Below are 14,950 nucleotides of genomic sequence, written 5' to 3'. Positions count from 1 at the left end.
AATGTCCAGAAAGATTAATCTAGAGAGACAGGAAGTAACTGAGTGGTTGTCTTTGGGCGCAAAAGTGAAGGGATGGGGAGTGAGAGCTAGTGGGTACCAGGTTTCCTTTAGGGGTGATGGAAATGTCCTAAAATTATATCATAGTCATGATTATACAGCCCTTTCTATATTAAAAAAAACAGCAACACTGAACTGTACACTTACAGTGGGTGATTTGTATGGCATGTAAGTTATATCTCAATAAAGGTTTCTTAAAATGCAATAGTGTGACACAATTTTTTCAGGCACTGTCTCAAAGTGAAAAGGGGACCCTGGCACAGACCTATGAAAGATAAAATACCTTCAAACTAGGCCACCCTGAAGCTAGGAAATGCTAGAGTGAATTTGTTCCAGACACTAGCTTTTTCTTGGAGATTTTTCTCTGCGATCCTGCCCCTGCCCCGGACCTAAGTCCTTGCAGTGCTTTGCTTCGCAGCTTTCCCCACGTACCCTGCAAAATAATCCATAAATCGATCTCACTGGCGATTTATGCAGTTAACCCCCAATTCCTCAAGTGACAATTCAGGCTTTGCCCTAACTAAGTTCACCAAACTTAGCTGGGCTGTTTGCATCTTCTTCTCTCCTGATAAACCACCATCCACAGGCAAAAGCATACTTGCCACTGAAACCTGGAACCCACACACTTAGACATATGTGGCCAGAACCAGCTGCCCATGAAATCATCCTTACCTTTGCCACATGTGACATACTAATTTTGTTTATCCATTTTCATCTCATTTTTTTTTCAATGCTGGTCATCACCTACCCCACCAAATTCACAACCGAGTAGTTATTTGAGGAACCATTGAGGAACCATCCCTCCTTCCCCTGGGTCCACTGGGGATATTGGGCAATGACGGGACAGTTTGGGTTGTCACAGCTGGGGGAGGGGTGCTGCTGGCATCTAGGGGGTGGAGTGCACGGGGAGCCCCCACAGCACAAAGCAATCTGGCCCCAAACACTGATAGCATCAGGATGGAGAAATTTTTTATCTCAACTCTAGAACTGTTTCCAGTGTCCTCATGTACTCACCGCATCTTGTAGCTAAGTCTAAAATAAAGTGGAAGGGGGGCGCCTGGGTGGCTCAGTCGGTGAAGCATCAGCCCTTGCCTCAGGTCCTGATCCCAGGATCCTAGGATCAAGTTCCCATCGCATCAGGCTCCAGGCTCCGCAGGGAGCCTGCTTCTCTCTCCCCCTCTGCTCCTCCCCCCACTTGTTCTCATTCTCTCTCCCTCTCAAATAAATTTAAAACACTTTAAAGATAATATAAGGTGGAAAGAGAGAAAATTGTCTATAAACAATAAAGGTAACCCTCTCCTGCCTCCTCTTCCCTCTTCTTCCCTAATATCTTTACCTTCTATATCAGGAAGCCAAAGCAGACAGTTCGGTCCCGTCAACATTAGCTCAGAGAGAGCGGCTCCGACCGTGTTATCAGTATTTAGCTGACGGCTGATTTGTGCTCAGTGGATTCGCACACGTATCCGTGAACATAACTCACGTAGGGAGCACTGATCATATCTCTGTGACACCCCACACAGTCCCCCTCATTTGAACCCTCTTTCTCAGCCTATGGCTGGGCCACAGAGGAGTGTGGGTCTTTCTGATTTACACCTGCGGTTTTTCTGGCTTTGTGTTCAAATGTTCTGAAATGAAGGCCAAGTCTTTGTCCACACCACTGCCTCAGTTGGGGCCCTCTCGCCCTGGCCTGGGAAAGGCAGGGCCTGGCTCCCCGCAGGTGCCTTGGCTCCGGTGAGTGTCCACGTGTTCATCCTGTCTCCACCACTTGGCGCTTTCCACCCGCATCCGCCTGGGGCTCCCCCATGCCGCTCCCCCTCCTGCCCTGCCTTCTGCTCCTTTGGAAAGTTCCTCTTCTTCCCTGGCTTTGCTCTCCCATTCTTTCTCATTCAGAATTCAGAAACTGTCGAGATGCAGCTCGCGGGCCTTGGTTTCCATCTCTGACCCCACACACCCCACACCTAAATCACATGTACCCTGACAATCCACTTGGCCCCACATTGGAATCACTCCAGCGGCATTAAAAAGTCCGACCATGGGACGCCTGCGTGACTCAGTCAGTTAAGCTCTCAGTCTGGACTTCGGCTCAGGTTGTGATCTCTAGGTCGTGAAATCGAGCCCCAAGTTGGGCTCTGGGCTGAGGCGCTGAACATGGAGCCTGCTTAAGATTCTCTCTCTGTGTCTCTCTCCCTTTGTCCCTTCCCCTCCCCTGCCCACTCACACATATGCTCTCTCTCTCAAATTAATTAGTTCATTAATTTAAAACTACCACCCGAGTCCCACACCCAGAAATTGGGATTTCTTTAGTCTAGGATATGGCCCCGAGCAACACAATTTTTGAAATCACCCCCACTTGAGAACCACTAATTTAAAAAGTATTCAGAAGTATGTTTCTGCTTTGCTGTTTTTAACAACATTAAAATTTATACTTCTTCGAACTATTTTCCAATGTTACTTCGTGCCAACTGTGTTTTGTTGACGGGGGAGAGAGTGCCAGGCCTATTCTCCCAAGGACTCAAAGAGCAAAGCCACAGCCGACAGACCCACCGGAACCAGGCTCACAACTCAGGTGGGGGCAAAGCATGACAGTGAGTTCAAGGAGCTTAGCAAGACTCGGGAGCAGGCCAGTTCCTTCTCATCACCGCCCTGGCTCCGGAGTTTCCGCTTCAGGACTTGCACGGCGCTGGCTCCTGCTGCTGACCGGACTGCTGACCGGACCACTGTGGGCACCTCCTGAATTTCCTTCTGCCTTCTGGCCAGGCAAATGCAGGTTCCTGACCTTGGGGATCACATGATCCCTTCCCTCCCTGAAGCTACTCCTTCCAACGCCCTCAAATACCCAAGGAGCGAAGAGCGGCCCCCAGGTCGGGAGAGGTGGCTGGGTCAGGGATGCTGTCTGCTGTGCACAGCAGGTTGCCATCAAGCAGGATTCCGTCCAACTGCTCATCCCCTCACAGAGCTGTACCAGGGAAAACAAAGGATGATTGGCAGTTTTTAAAAATAAACAGAGCATGGATGGATTTTTTTTTTTAATTTGCGACCTCCATAGAACTATGTTAGGAATTTAAGAGAAGGAATTAGCGCTTTGAGTTCTTTCCTCTGAATTGTTTGTTGGGAAATGAGTCATCCTCTTTACCTTTCTCTGACCTGCGGGCAGCGTACTACCGTGTAAAGTTGTGTCCATATATGACTTACACTCAGACCTACCACATAATTTGTGGGGCAGAGTGCAGAAAGGCACTTTGTGCAACAGCAGACGGTCTTTGACAGCCTCCTTGCCCTGTCATGACTTGTAACATTGCACTTCCCTGACACTGTGATACTCACGGGGCCAGTGTGGACCCGCACGGGGGCACAGGGGCCCACGGAGCAGCAAAGAGAGCACATGCCTGATGACCCCAACCCCTTCGTGCCCCCAGGGGCAAAAGGTAGCAGCAGTGCTTCGGTGACCCCCCCAGGTCCCAGGTTCATGCTCCATTGTCCCCTTGGACTCACTTTCAAAACACAAAGTCAAGGATAAAATGACGAAGGATTTCCTATCAGTTCCTTTTGTTGTTCCTGCCACACATTTTTTTTTTTTTGACTGATTTGTAAAATAGCCAAAGAGAACTAAGGAGATGTGACTTCTGTTCTGGCCAAGAAAATGTGCATTCTACGAAACCAGGTTGTCCCTTACTCAAAATACAGTGAAATCACTTGCTGGTGAGTTTAAAAAGGACCAAAGCAGTACGGATTGTAAATGGCAAAGCATGACGGTAACGGATTGTCTGCAGATTTCTCACTTCTTCACCCATTTGTCCAGGGTTTCTTGTCATAGGAACCATGAACTTCCTGCACCAGAATCTGCCCGGACTCGGGGCCAGAGCTCCAGGGGTGACATCTTGGGAGCCTGCCTCTGTAAGAAACACCTCAAGTGGCCGGAACACACCCATACTTTGAGAACCACTGCCCAGGGTAACATCACCCTGACCGACTGTCCCTGGGCCATAGAGAACAACACCCACTCCTCCCAGACACGCTATGAACTCCCTCTTGTTCTAGCTGCTGGGCTCATTCTTACACATCATTTGGCTGGAACAGCACAAAGCCACAGACACACCTTGTCTGAAGGTGTCCGCACCCGCCCCGGAGGTGTGCAGTCATGCAGCAGCACTCGGAGGGCGTGGGGACCCGTCTCTTGACCCCGCACTCACCTCTCGGGCCGTGCTGGGTGGAAGGTGCACATGGAGGAGTTAATCACACTCCTTCCCAGCTTCTCTGGCTCTCTCCGCTCTCTCTCGAAGCCAGGTATTGAAAAATACAATCGCCCTTTTTGTTCTCTGTGTTTCCACTCTGCTGGTACAATCCCTGCTTGCAAAGTAGAAGCAAAACCTCCCAATGCAAATCCCTTATGCTCAGGAAACACATTCCCGGCTTTTCTTAGGAGGTGACTTTTTTTTCAACTTTAAAAAACCCTCCACATATAAAATGTTTTTGTTATATCCTTGAGACAGCCACCTGCTAATTTGGTAAAATTTCTTCTCAAACGTAATTCTTTCACTGTCATGACAAATGACTTTCTTGGGGGATAATTAATTTTCATTAAACCCTATACACATTTTCTTCCATTTCTGAGTGTTTAAAACCCCATCTTTCCGTCACTTCTGTTTTCCAAGCCATGCACTTATAGTGACTCATTAGCTCCAGGAGAATCAAGAAAAAGAGCTGGTCCTTGTTTTATCGCATATTTTTTTGAAGGATCTCATCTGGCAAAATTTTGCCTGCCTTCCTGGAAATTTTAACTTTGGCACAGGTGACGTGTTGGTTTCATTCTTTAAACTACAGATGCATTTTAAAATATAAGAGCTACAAGGAGTCCTAAGTGCAAAAGAAAATTTCTTAGGGCAAAATAGAAAGAAAATAAAGAGATTGTACCGATGACTGCTTAGAAGCTTTCATAAATTCTGCAAGATGGTGATAACGGTCGATAACCTGGCAAGTGTTTCAGAGAAATGCACAGGAAGCAAAAACCCACTCCACACATAACGGCCTGGCGTTTCATTGTGCAATATCCCACAAGCCTTCAGGGTCCTCAGAAACATTTTGTAAGCTCATATTTCATAGAGATGCCCCAGCTTCCTGAAGGCCACACTCCAGCTAGACTTCCTTGCGGGTCTGAGGGGACAAAGCTTTCTTTGAAACAGCAGCCAAAAAAAGTGGGGGAGGGGTGAGCGAAACTTGGCTCTTCCCCGGAGTCTCAGGGTATCTGGTCTTGCCTTTTTCTTATCCTCCCGGCTTCTTGTTCTCCATCATTATTTTGAGTCAGCAAAGAGGAAATGTCAAGGGACTCACTCCTAAGGAACACTCGTGATAGGGTGAATAAGCAAAAGGCAACATTCTGCCTGTTCTTTTTATTAAGAAAGCTTTGTTTGATTTGAGGATGCACTGTTCAAAGGGAAGGACTCCTTGGAGATTCTCTGGATAAGAAAGAGACACATGGTAAACCAGCTCAAGGTCGGGCCAATCGGGTTTTGCTTGGCTTGGTTTTGTAGCGAAGCCCGGAGGCTCTCCAGGAAACCCTTGAGCATGCGTTAGCTGGATGTCTCTGTGCACAGAGTCACTTTCCGTAAGGATCTGAAGGTGCAGGGGAGCGTCAGCCAAGGACAGCTGCCAAAAATAGCTGACTTCCAGGGCTGAGGAGAAATTGCAAGACCAGCGTAAAAGGACCTGTGTCACACCAATTAACCCATCGATGCCACACAGTGGGCTCCCCTTGGTTACAAAACGCATCCATGCCTGTTGGGAAAGATACAAATAGAAACGTCCACGCTACAGTAGTCTAGTATTGTGTCTGCCTTTCCAGCCCAGCTGCCTCTTGTAGGGTGAGCCAACGCCAACAGTGTAAACAGTTATCGGGGTCTGAGGCGTTGGGCTTATCCTCTACACAGTCCACAGCTCCACGAGCTCCGTGAACCCAGGTGAAGGGACCTAGTTCACTAAGTGACAGCAAAATCAAGCTGAGGGATTAATTATCCTTATCTTGACTTCCTCCAAAGCCCCACGCCGTATGCTCAAGAATGAGGAAAGCCGAGCAGACAGACCGGAGTGTCTGCGGTATAACTCTGTGCCTAATAAAATAGGCGCCTTCGAACGTATGATATTGTTCATCGAGATTCTCAAATTTTATGCAGTTGAGTATGCACTTATGTGGCAAAGCGTGATGCTGGGGGTGGAGGGAGGGGAGACGGCGGGGGCAGGGGGATACAGCTGAGAGGACAGAGCAGTCAATGGGACAGAGGTTGAATGCCTTCCCCTCAACGTTACACATACTGGTATCCAATAGGCATGAAGACGTCGGGAGCTTACAGTCCTTTTGCATTTGGGACTGGTCGGGGTTTAAGGGTCCCCCGGAGCCTGGGGACACAAGCTCCTTTGCAATGTCATCCCATTACCCGCACACTCATCCCACTGCCGCAAGCAAGATCGCGAGACACCAGCTCCGGGGGGAGTCCTGGTTCAGTGCACCAGACAGATTGGGAAAGATCAGCGGGGGAAGCCACCCGTGCCCACGGTGAGAAGTGGGGAGTTAGGGTGGCCACGTAATAAACTGAAGGCCGCTGTGGCCTTCGTGGAGCGCTTCCTAGCCGGGACCTCCCTCAGCCCCATTCCTTACCATACCCCTCCCTCCTTCCCCATCCCCCACCATACCCCTCCCTCCTTGGCAAGGCCAGGCAGACAGTAGGCCCTCAATAAGTTTTACTGAGCGACAGAGGGAACGAACACTGGCTCATACTCGTTGAGTACCTAAAACGTGCCACATTCTGTGGGAAGATCCAGATGCAATGTAGATGCAAATATCCCTAATTTCCTCAATAATCCTGTACCACATTCATATTCTGCCCACTTGACAGTGACTTCCAAAGGTCCCCCGGCTAGTTAGTGGTAAAGATGTGTCTGGAACCCAAGCCTATCCCACACCAAGCCGTAATATTAATCCCAAGGGAGCCAGCCAAGGAAGAAGAGGTGGGGGAAGGTGGGAAGCCACCATTTATTAGAAACCCACTGCCCACGGGACGCCTGGGTGGCTCAGTCAGTTAAGTGTCTGCCTTCAACTGGGTTCATGAGGGATTGAGTCCCGCGTCGGGCTCCTTGCTGTGCAGGGAGCCTGCTTCTCCCTCTGCCTGCGGCTCCCCCTGCTTGTGCTCTCTCTCTCTCCCTCTCTGACAAGCAAATAAATAAAATCTTAAAAGAAAAGAAATTCACTGCCTGCCGCATACGTTATGGACACAGCCTCTAATCCACCAGCTAGATACCTAATTATCCCCAGTTTACAGACAAGAAGAATGAGGCTCTGAGACTTGCCTGTGGCCACAGATGAATGTGTGTTAGAACCTGGCTTCAAACCCACATCAGATGGACTTTAAAAGTGCAGAATCTTTGCCACCACACCAGCGGCTCTCAAACTTGACTGTGGGCTTGTCAGGACAGTTTCCTGGGCCACATTCCCAGCCGTGCTGATGCATCAGGCCTGAGTGGGACCCAAATTTCCGTTCCTGACAAGCTCACAGGCGAGGCTGATGCTGCCGGTCTGAGGTCACACCCGCGCACCCGCAGAACAGTGGAATCCTGTTCTGTGCAGATTCCTGGGACTCACTCCCAGGGCTTCTGAGGCCGTGGATTTTGGTAAGTTCAGAGGTTGTCTATTTAATTCCTTCCTTGGGAAATTCTAGTGTAGCCAGTCATTGCACTGGCCATGAGTGCAACTTCTGGGAAGTGCAAGTGATTTGGGAGCAAGAACGTCCAGGAAAGGGGAGAGGACACGAATGAAGCATGATGCTTCTGTGAGCTCAGAGAAGGGTTTAGGGTTTAATGCCACAGGGAATGCGAGCCACTGAAAGGTGGTGTCGTAAGTTCCATAGTAACCAAACAATCATTTATTCAGTAGCAATATAAGTCTGCTCCTGGGCTAAACACTGGACAACTTAATCAATAGCTCTTTCTTTTTGGAAGCACCCCCTCCCCCAACAACACACACACTGCAGCACTGGTAATAATTATGGCAGGACAGGAGTTGCAGAGGGAGACTGCTCTGGACAAACAGAGATGTGTGGTGACACCAGTCTCAGGGGCCTTGCACGGGGTCATCCCTCAGGCTCACTGACTCTTCTGAGTCTTTGTTCAAGCATCAGTGAGGCCAACCCTGACTGTGATATTTAAAACGCCTGCCCTGGGTGCCTGGGTGGCTCAGCCAGTTAAGCGTTGAAGCTTGATTTCAGCTCAGGTTATGATCTCAGGGTCCTGGGATCGAGCCCCAAGTCGGACTCCCTGCTCAGCAGGGAGTCTGCTTAAGGATTCTCTCTCCCTCTCCCTCTGCCCCTCCCCTCATGCACACACACTCTCTCTCTCTCTCTTAAATAAAGAAATCTCTAAAAAAAAATAATAAATAAAAATAAAATAAAATGCCTGCCTGTCCCTACATTCATATTCTCCAGAACCTTCTTAACCCTGGTCTACTTTTTCTTTTCCTTTATACTGTTTGTCTCCTCCTAACATACTATGGGCTTGTTGGGGAGGAAGAAGAACACAACAGGCAAAAGCAGAGATCTGAAGAGCTGAAGTTTAGGGGCGCCTGGGTGGCACAGGGGTTAAAGCGTCTGCCTTCGGCTCGGGGCGTGATCCCGGCGTTGCGGGATCGAGCCCCACGTCAGGCTCATCCGCTATGAGCCTGTTTCTTCCTCTCCCACTCCCCCTGCTTGTGTTCCCTCTCTCGCTGGCTGTCTCTGTCTCTGTCAAATAAATAAATAAAATCTTTAAAAAAAAAAAATGAAGAGCTGAAGTTTAGACGCTACTTCCCTAATTCTTTTGAGGAAGCCATGTAGCTGCTCCCAGCACTTTTTTTTTATCTTCAAAATGAGAGCTCTAAGATCACGTCACACTCTCAAATCTATGACATAATTTGAGGGGTACTAAATATCCCACGTACAACAAGGTCAAAGCCCAACCACAGAGGGTAGGGGTCAACAAGAACATACGTAGGACCAATTGGCAAGCAATGGCCCCCATAGTAAGATTTGTAGGAGGAATGCTAACCCACTACAATGTGCACTCGGGGCAGCTACAATTCAGCCAGCTGTAATGAGTCACGAGCAACAAGGTGTGTTTCAGAAACCCGGCACAGGGGCGCCTGGGTGGTGCAGTCGTTGAGCGTCTGACTTCGGCTCAGGGCGTGATCCCGGCGTTATGGGATCGAGCCCCACATCAGGCTCCTCCGCCATGAGCCTGCTTCTTCCTCTCCCACTCCCCCTGCTTGTGTTCCCTCTCTCGCTGGCTGTCTCTCTCTGTCAAATAAATCAATAAAATCTTTAAAAAAAAACAAAAGAAAAGAAAAAAAGAAATGTGGGCTGGGCTCAGGGGAGTGGATCTTCTTGGCTGGGCTCACAGATCTGTAGTTGGCTACCAGGTGAGCTGGAGACTGGCTGCTTCTAAAATGGTTTATCTCTGTGCCATGGAGACTGTCGTCCTCCAGAAGGCTGAGAGAGAAAAGGGGCCTGAGACCTCTTGACATCTAGGGCTGGAAGTGACACCTCCTTGTCCCGAGTATCACGTCCTATTGGACAAAGCAAGCTACAAGGCCCCACCAGAGTCAAAGGGAGGGAGGATAGATCCGAGCTATTGGTGGAAGTTGTTGCAAACTCCTGTTGCAAAGGCAAATGCGTAGGACAGAAGGATGATGACCATTCTTACAATCTGCAATCACATCTATTTCTATTTTCCTGATCACGTTCTGCTGTATTGTAGCTATTAAAATTTAACCCTATTGAAAAGAATGGGGCCAAAGAGAGGAAAACCGGAGATCTCCATAGGATTCTGATTTGACACAAGCCTGGATACCTGGATATCCGTTATTTAATGAGTTTTGAAAAGTCTGGTTAACTACCTGTCCTCAAAATATAACCTTAAACATCACATTCTTCAGTTACTCCCGAAGCTACCTGTTTTGTTGCTTGGTAGAATAATTATCCATTTCCTGTGGCAGTGGAACATCACATGATCTTTGTAGAGATAATGCTGTTATGACAATGGAAAAAAATTTGATTTGATACAAGGTTTATATAACTAAAGCTCATTGACGTCGAACAAAACAGCTTCATGATTTCTGCACTCCATTCCAAATGCAAAGGGTAGTGAGGAAGGAGAGGCAAGGCAAACTTATTAAATGGGGGGAAAATTAGAGAGAATCATTAATTTCTTATTCGTAAGAAGCACTAACCAGGAATAATGAAAAAGATAATCAGTAGTGTCATCCCTGGTAAAAACCATGCTTCAGCCATAACTAAAAATGTCCCATGGCTCTTACAGCCTGTGACCCCTACTGACCCCAGCTCCCACCCACCACCCCATTCCCAGAATTTCATAGGGTCATGGATCCACTAAACACACAGGTGGAATGATTTCCTAAATCACAGGGGCTGGAAGAGCTGCACCAAACTACATCCTTACCAGACTGTTTATATTTGGAGCACGTTTTCAAGAGAGAAAATTATCCATTCCTGTATCCCCAATATCTTTGGTGTTAAAATAAGAAAAAAATACCTTTGGTGATGGGAATGACAATTATACATTACTGAAGATATATTGAAAATATAGCCCATTGAGTGGACTAAGAACGTCTCAAGGAAAGACAAATTCAATGAAGAAATAACATTATGGACCCCTAAACCTGTAGGTACTTCCACCTCTTCCCTTTAATTAATGTAATAAACAATTTATTGAGCACTTAATATGAACAAGCCATAGGGCTAGTAGTGGGGAAGAGATTTATAAAACATCAGCTTCTTCTCTCGAGATTAATTATAATTTACCAGGAAAGAGAAGCACTTCCTAAATAATAGTAATGCCAGGTTGAAATAAATACAGTCGATCCTCACAATTCACGGATTCTGTATTTGCAAATTTGCCTACTCGCTGAAATTTATCTGTTGCCCTGAAATCAATATGTCTGGTGCTTTTGAAGTCATTCAAGGACACATACACAGCAGTGATCATTTTTGCGTCTCTTGACATGTACCTTCCCGGCTGAGCTGAAACAAGGTGACGCTCTGTCTTCTCGTTTCAGCTCTGAGACTGCAAACAAGCTTCCTTTCCCCAACCTGTCTACTGCCATGTTTTTGCTTTCTTTTGTGCTTTCGGTAGGTGATTTCACTGTTTAAAATGGTCCTCTAGTGCGGAAGTGCTGTGTGGCGCTCCTGAGCACAGGAAGGCTGGACTGTGCCTTACGGAGAAAATATGTTTTAGGTAAGCTTCCTTCAGGCATGAGTTCTAATGCTGTTGGCCATCAGTTCAATGTGAATGAATCGATAATGTATATGAAATAAGATGTCTTGGGGCACCTGGGTGTCTCAGTCGGTGAAGCGTCTGCCTTTGGCTCAGGTCATGATCTCAGGTCCTGGGATCACGTCCTGTGTCTGGCTCCCTGCTCAGTGGGGAGCCTGCTTCTCCCTCTCCTGCTCCCCCTGCTTGTGCTATCTCTCTTGCACACTCTCTCTCAAATAAATAAATAAAATCTTTTTTAAAATGATGTCTTTAAACAGGAACATGTATAAAATAAGTTTCTGTACCAATAGCTTGATGAAAGTCTTATGACCAGAGGCTTGTAGGAACCTGACCCCATCTATCCCCTAGGAGCAAAGGTTCAATATTTGCTAATTCAGTGTTCAGGAAGGATCCATAGAACAGCAATACTGCAAATAATGAAAATCAACTGTATTTCTTGAATGAATGAATGAATGAATGAATGAATGAATGAATGAGTCACAAGAGGAATAGCTGAAACGTTCTGAATGTTCAGAGACAACTTCCGGTTGAAGGAAAGGGGAGGAATTCACTGGGAGAGGACGTGTGGGAGCTGAGTCGGTTGGGTGTGTGTACACGCCACAGGGTGGAACAGCATGAGCAAAATCATCGATGTGGAAAACCTTGGTGCTCGTCCTGCTTAAGAGCACAAGTCCCAAGGTCCTAGAATTGCAGTTCTGTGACTTATGGGATGCATGACGTGACCTCAGGGAAGTTACTCAGTTTCCAGCAAAGTGGGTTAAGAATAGCACCTATCTCCTAGGCTGCTGTGGGCATTAAAATCTGTTACGTCTTCATCGAGAGCCTCTGCCAAGAGGCTCATGGTTGTGAAATATTTACGACAAGTCAGCTGTTGCTGTTGCTACTCTTTATATTCCTGGGACGGTGGCTATTTCCATTTGGCTCAATCGTAAGGTATATGAGGCCAAACTGTAGGAAGCAACAGTGGAAATACACGTTCACATCGGGTCCCAACAACCTTGGACTCTAGATGAAAGAAACTGAGTTTTCATACCATAGTAGTAGGGAGCAAGACTGTGTTTTTCTTTCTTTTCTTTTTTTTTTTTTTTAAGATTTTATTTATTTGACAGAAAGAGACAGCCAGTGAGAGAGGGAACACAAGCAGGGGGAGTGGGAGAGGAAGAAGCAGACTCCAGCGGAGCAGAGAGCCCAATGTGGGGCTCCATCCCAGGACCCTGGGATCACGCCCTGGGCCAAAGGCAGACGCTTAACAACTGAGCCACCCAGGTGCCCCAAGACTGTGTTTTTTGACAGGGAACAGACATAAGAGGTTGTGCTCCAGCCTGAAGCTGGCAGTGGGAGAGGGATAGATGGGAGGGGGGATGGATGGATAGGGACAGGGTTGGAGCCTGGGAGACCAAAGAGGAGATGGACCAGAGGGGAGGTGTGGGTTCCAGGAGGAAATGGAGAAGAGGGAGTTCATGAGATCTGCAAGGAGTCAAGTCATAAGAGTCCAACGTTAGGTTTCAGGGTGCTGGTAGTGTTTTTGCTTCTTCATCTGGTGCTGGTTCCGTGGGAGCATTTCAGTTGTGTAAATCAGGGAGCCATTAACTTATACGTGCACTTTTCTGTATGCATGTTGACTGATGAATTTGTTAACGAGTGATTTAAAGGTTTTAGACAGGCAGGACGGTTGAAGGTTGGATCCATTTAGATCATTTAGGTAAACAAGATGGAAAAGAAGCAGAGTTGGGTGGGGAAGCTGCTGAGTTCAGTTTTCGGTCTGTGGAGTCAGAGGACCTTCATGAACAGGGGTGATTGTGATGGAAAACTGATAGCCCCGTGCTGCCACTACACGCCATCTAAAGCCTTCAGTCTCAGAATCAAGAGTGTGGAAGCAGGGCTATGATCCTCGTGGTTCTTAAGTGAAACACCAAAAAAAGGGAAGGAGGGAGGGAGGGACAAATGAAGGGAGGGAGAGAAGACTGGCCTTAGGTAGTGAAATTAAGGGTATTTATTAACAAATGGGCTGACTTCGTTGTCTTCTCACAATCGCAGGTGCTTGGATGCAGGCTTCTGTGCTCTATAGAGATTGGATTGCCAGTTTTTCCCACAGGACACGAATGTACCACAGCCTGACTAAAATTCTAATAGAACACTCAAAAGTTTTGCAAGTATCTTAGGTTTGCTCAAAACACCAATTGTCCAGTGGGAAATAAATACATGCCCACAAAGATTTAAATGTCCTCATTCTTCCTCCGTTAATCCAATTAATTCCCCTTTGAGAAATAGCCTGGGGTAGAGATGGGGGGGGGGGGTAAAACCAAAAAGGTGAAATCCTTTTTCTCATATAAAAACAAGCCTCTTTCTTACTTTCAAGTGCAAAAGCGAGGAATCCAAGATGGCAGCTGTAACTGGTGTCTTCGTGTTAGTTAACCCGTGTGTGCTCATTAAATAGCAGGGGGTACACAGGGCATTTATTTCAATAAAAACAATTAAGTATATACATTTTGTCTGCTCAGCGTTAATGATTCCCTGTTGACAGGGCTGCACGCAGGGTACTTCTTGGTGTTTCAAAGCAAGATTATTGAACAGAAATCACTGTCAAGTCTTATAATTTGGGTAACTGCCAAACAGACCATGGATAAAAGCAGAAAAAGAAAAAGAAAAACAAGAGACTGATTACCTGAAGCACTTTTTTTTTTTCCTATTGGAAAAATTACCCCTGAGGCCCCAACACTTATCTTTTCTGGCCGTGCAGCTTCCAAAATGGAACGCCCGCCATCAGACCCGCGCGGGACCACACGACCTTCTCTCTAAGCCTGGGAAACCACTTCTAAACCACCTCTCGGGTATGACATCCAAGAGGAAGGATTAACTAGGGGAAGTGCATAACGTAAAAGAAAAACCATCAAGGGCCCTATATCTGCCACTGGTCTCTCTAGAGCTGAAGGAGACTATGCTTCCGCCTAACTTCTCACCGCATTGGTTGGGCATCTGCATTTCATTTTGATACTCCCACTCAATAAAAGAAAGCATTTGCCCCAAAGTTGAAAAATATTTAATTTTTCATCTTCACAATAAAGGTAGATCTGAATAAAAGCTAAACAAATAAGAAAAAAATGAAAATTAAGTATTGCAAATGATAGATACCAGGAGTCATCATTTGACTAATGGGAAGTCAAAAGCCTTCTATAATTTCTGTTCACCCTCTTATGAACAGGGCATCCCCATGACCGCACACAGGGGTCCAGTTTGTGTCTGAGGTGATAGGAGTAGTTGATGGCAGAGCCCCGAATGGGCATCAGTTGCCAACATGATTCACTGAATGTAATGGCCTTTGTCATTCGCGGCTGCTTGGCCATTGACCCCACCATGTGGATCTGGTTAGGGCAGGGTTCACACTTGATATTTGGAGGCAGATAATTATCTATGGCTGGGGGCTGCCCTGTGCACTGGCCTCTACCCTTTAGATGCTGACATGTACCCTCACCCATGTTGTGACACCCAAAAAAGTATGGAGACATTGCCAAGTGTTCCCAGAGGGGGTGTGGGGATAAAATTCCTCGCCAGTGGGATTGGAGATGGGTTTGGAGATAGCAGT

The sequence above is a fragment of the Ursus arctos genome, chromosome Y (genome assembly GCF_023065955.2).
Source record: "Ursus arctos isolate Adak ecotype North America chromosome Y, UrsArc2.0, whole genome shotgun sequence".
Classification (NCBI taxonomy): Eukaryota; Metazoa; Chordata; class Mammalia; order Carnivora; family Ursidae; genus Ursus; species Ursus arctos.
This window is presented reverse-complemented; position numbering follows the sequence as displayed.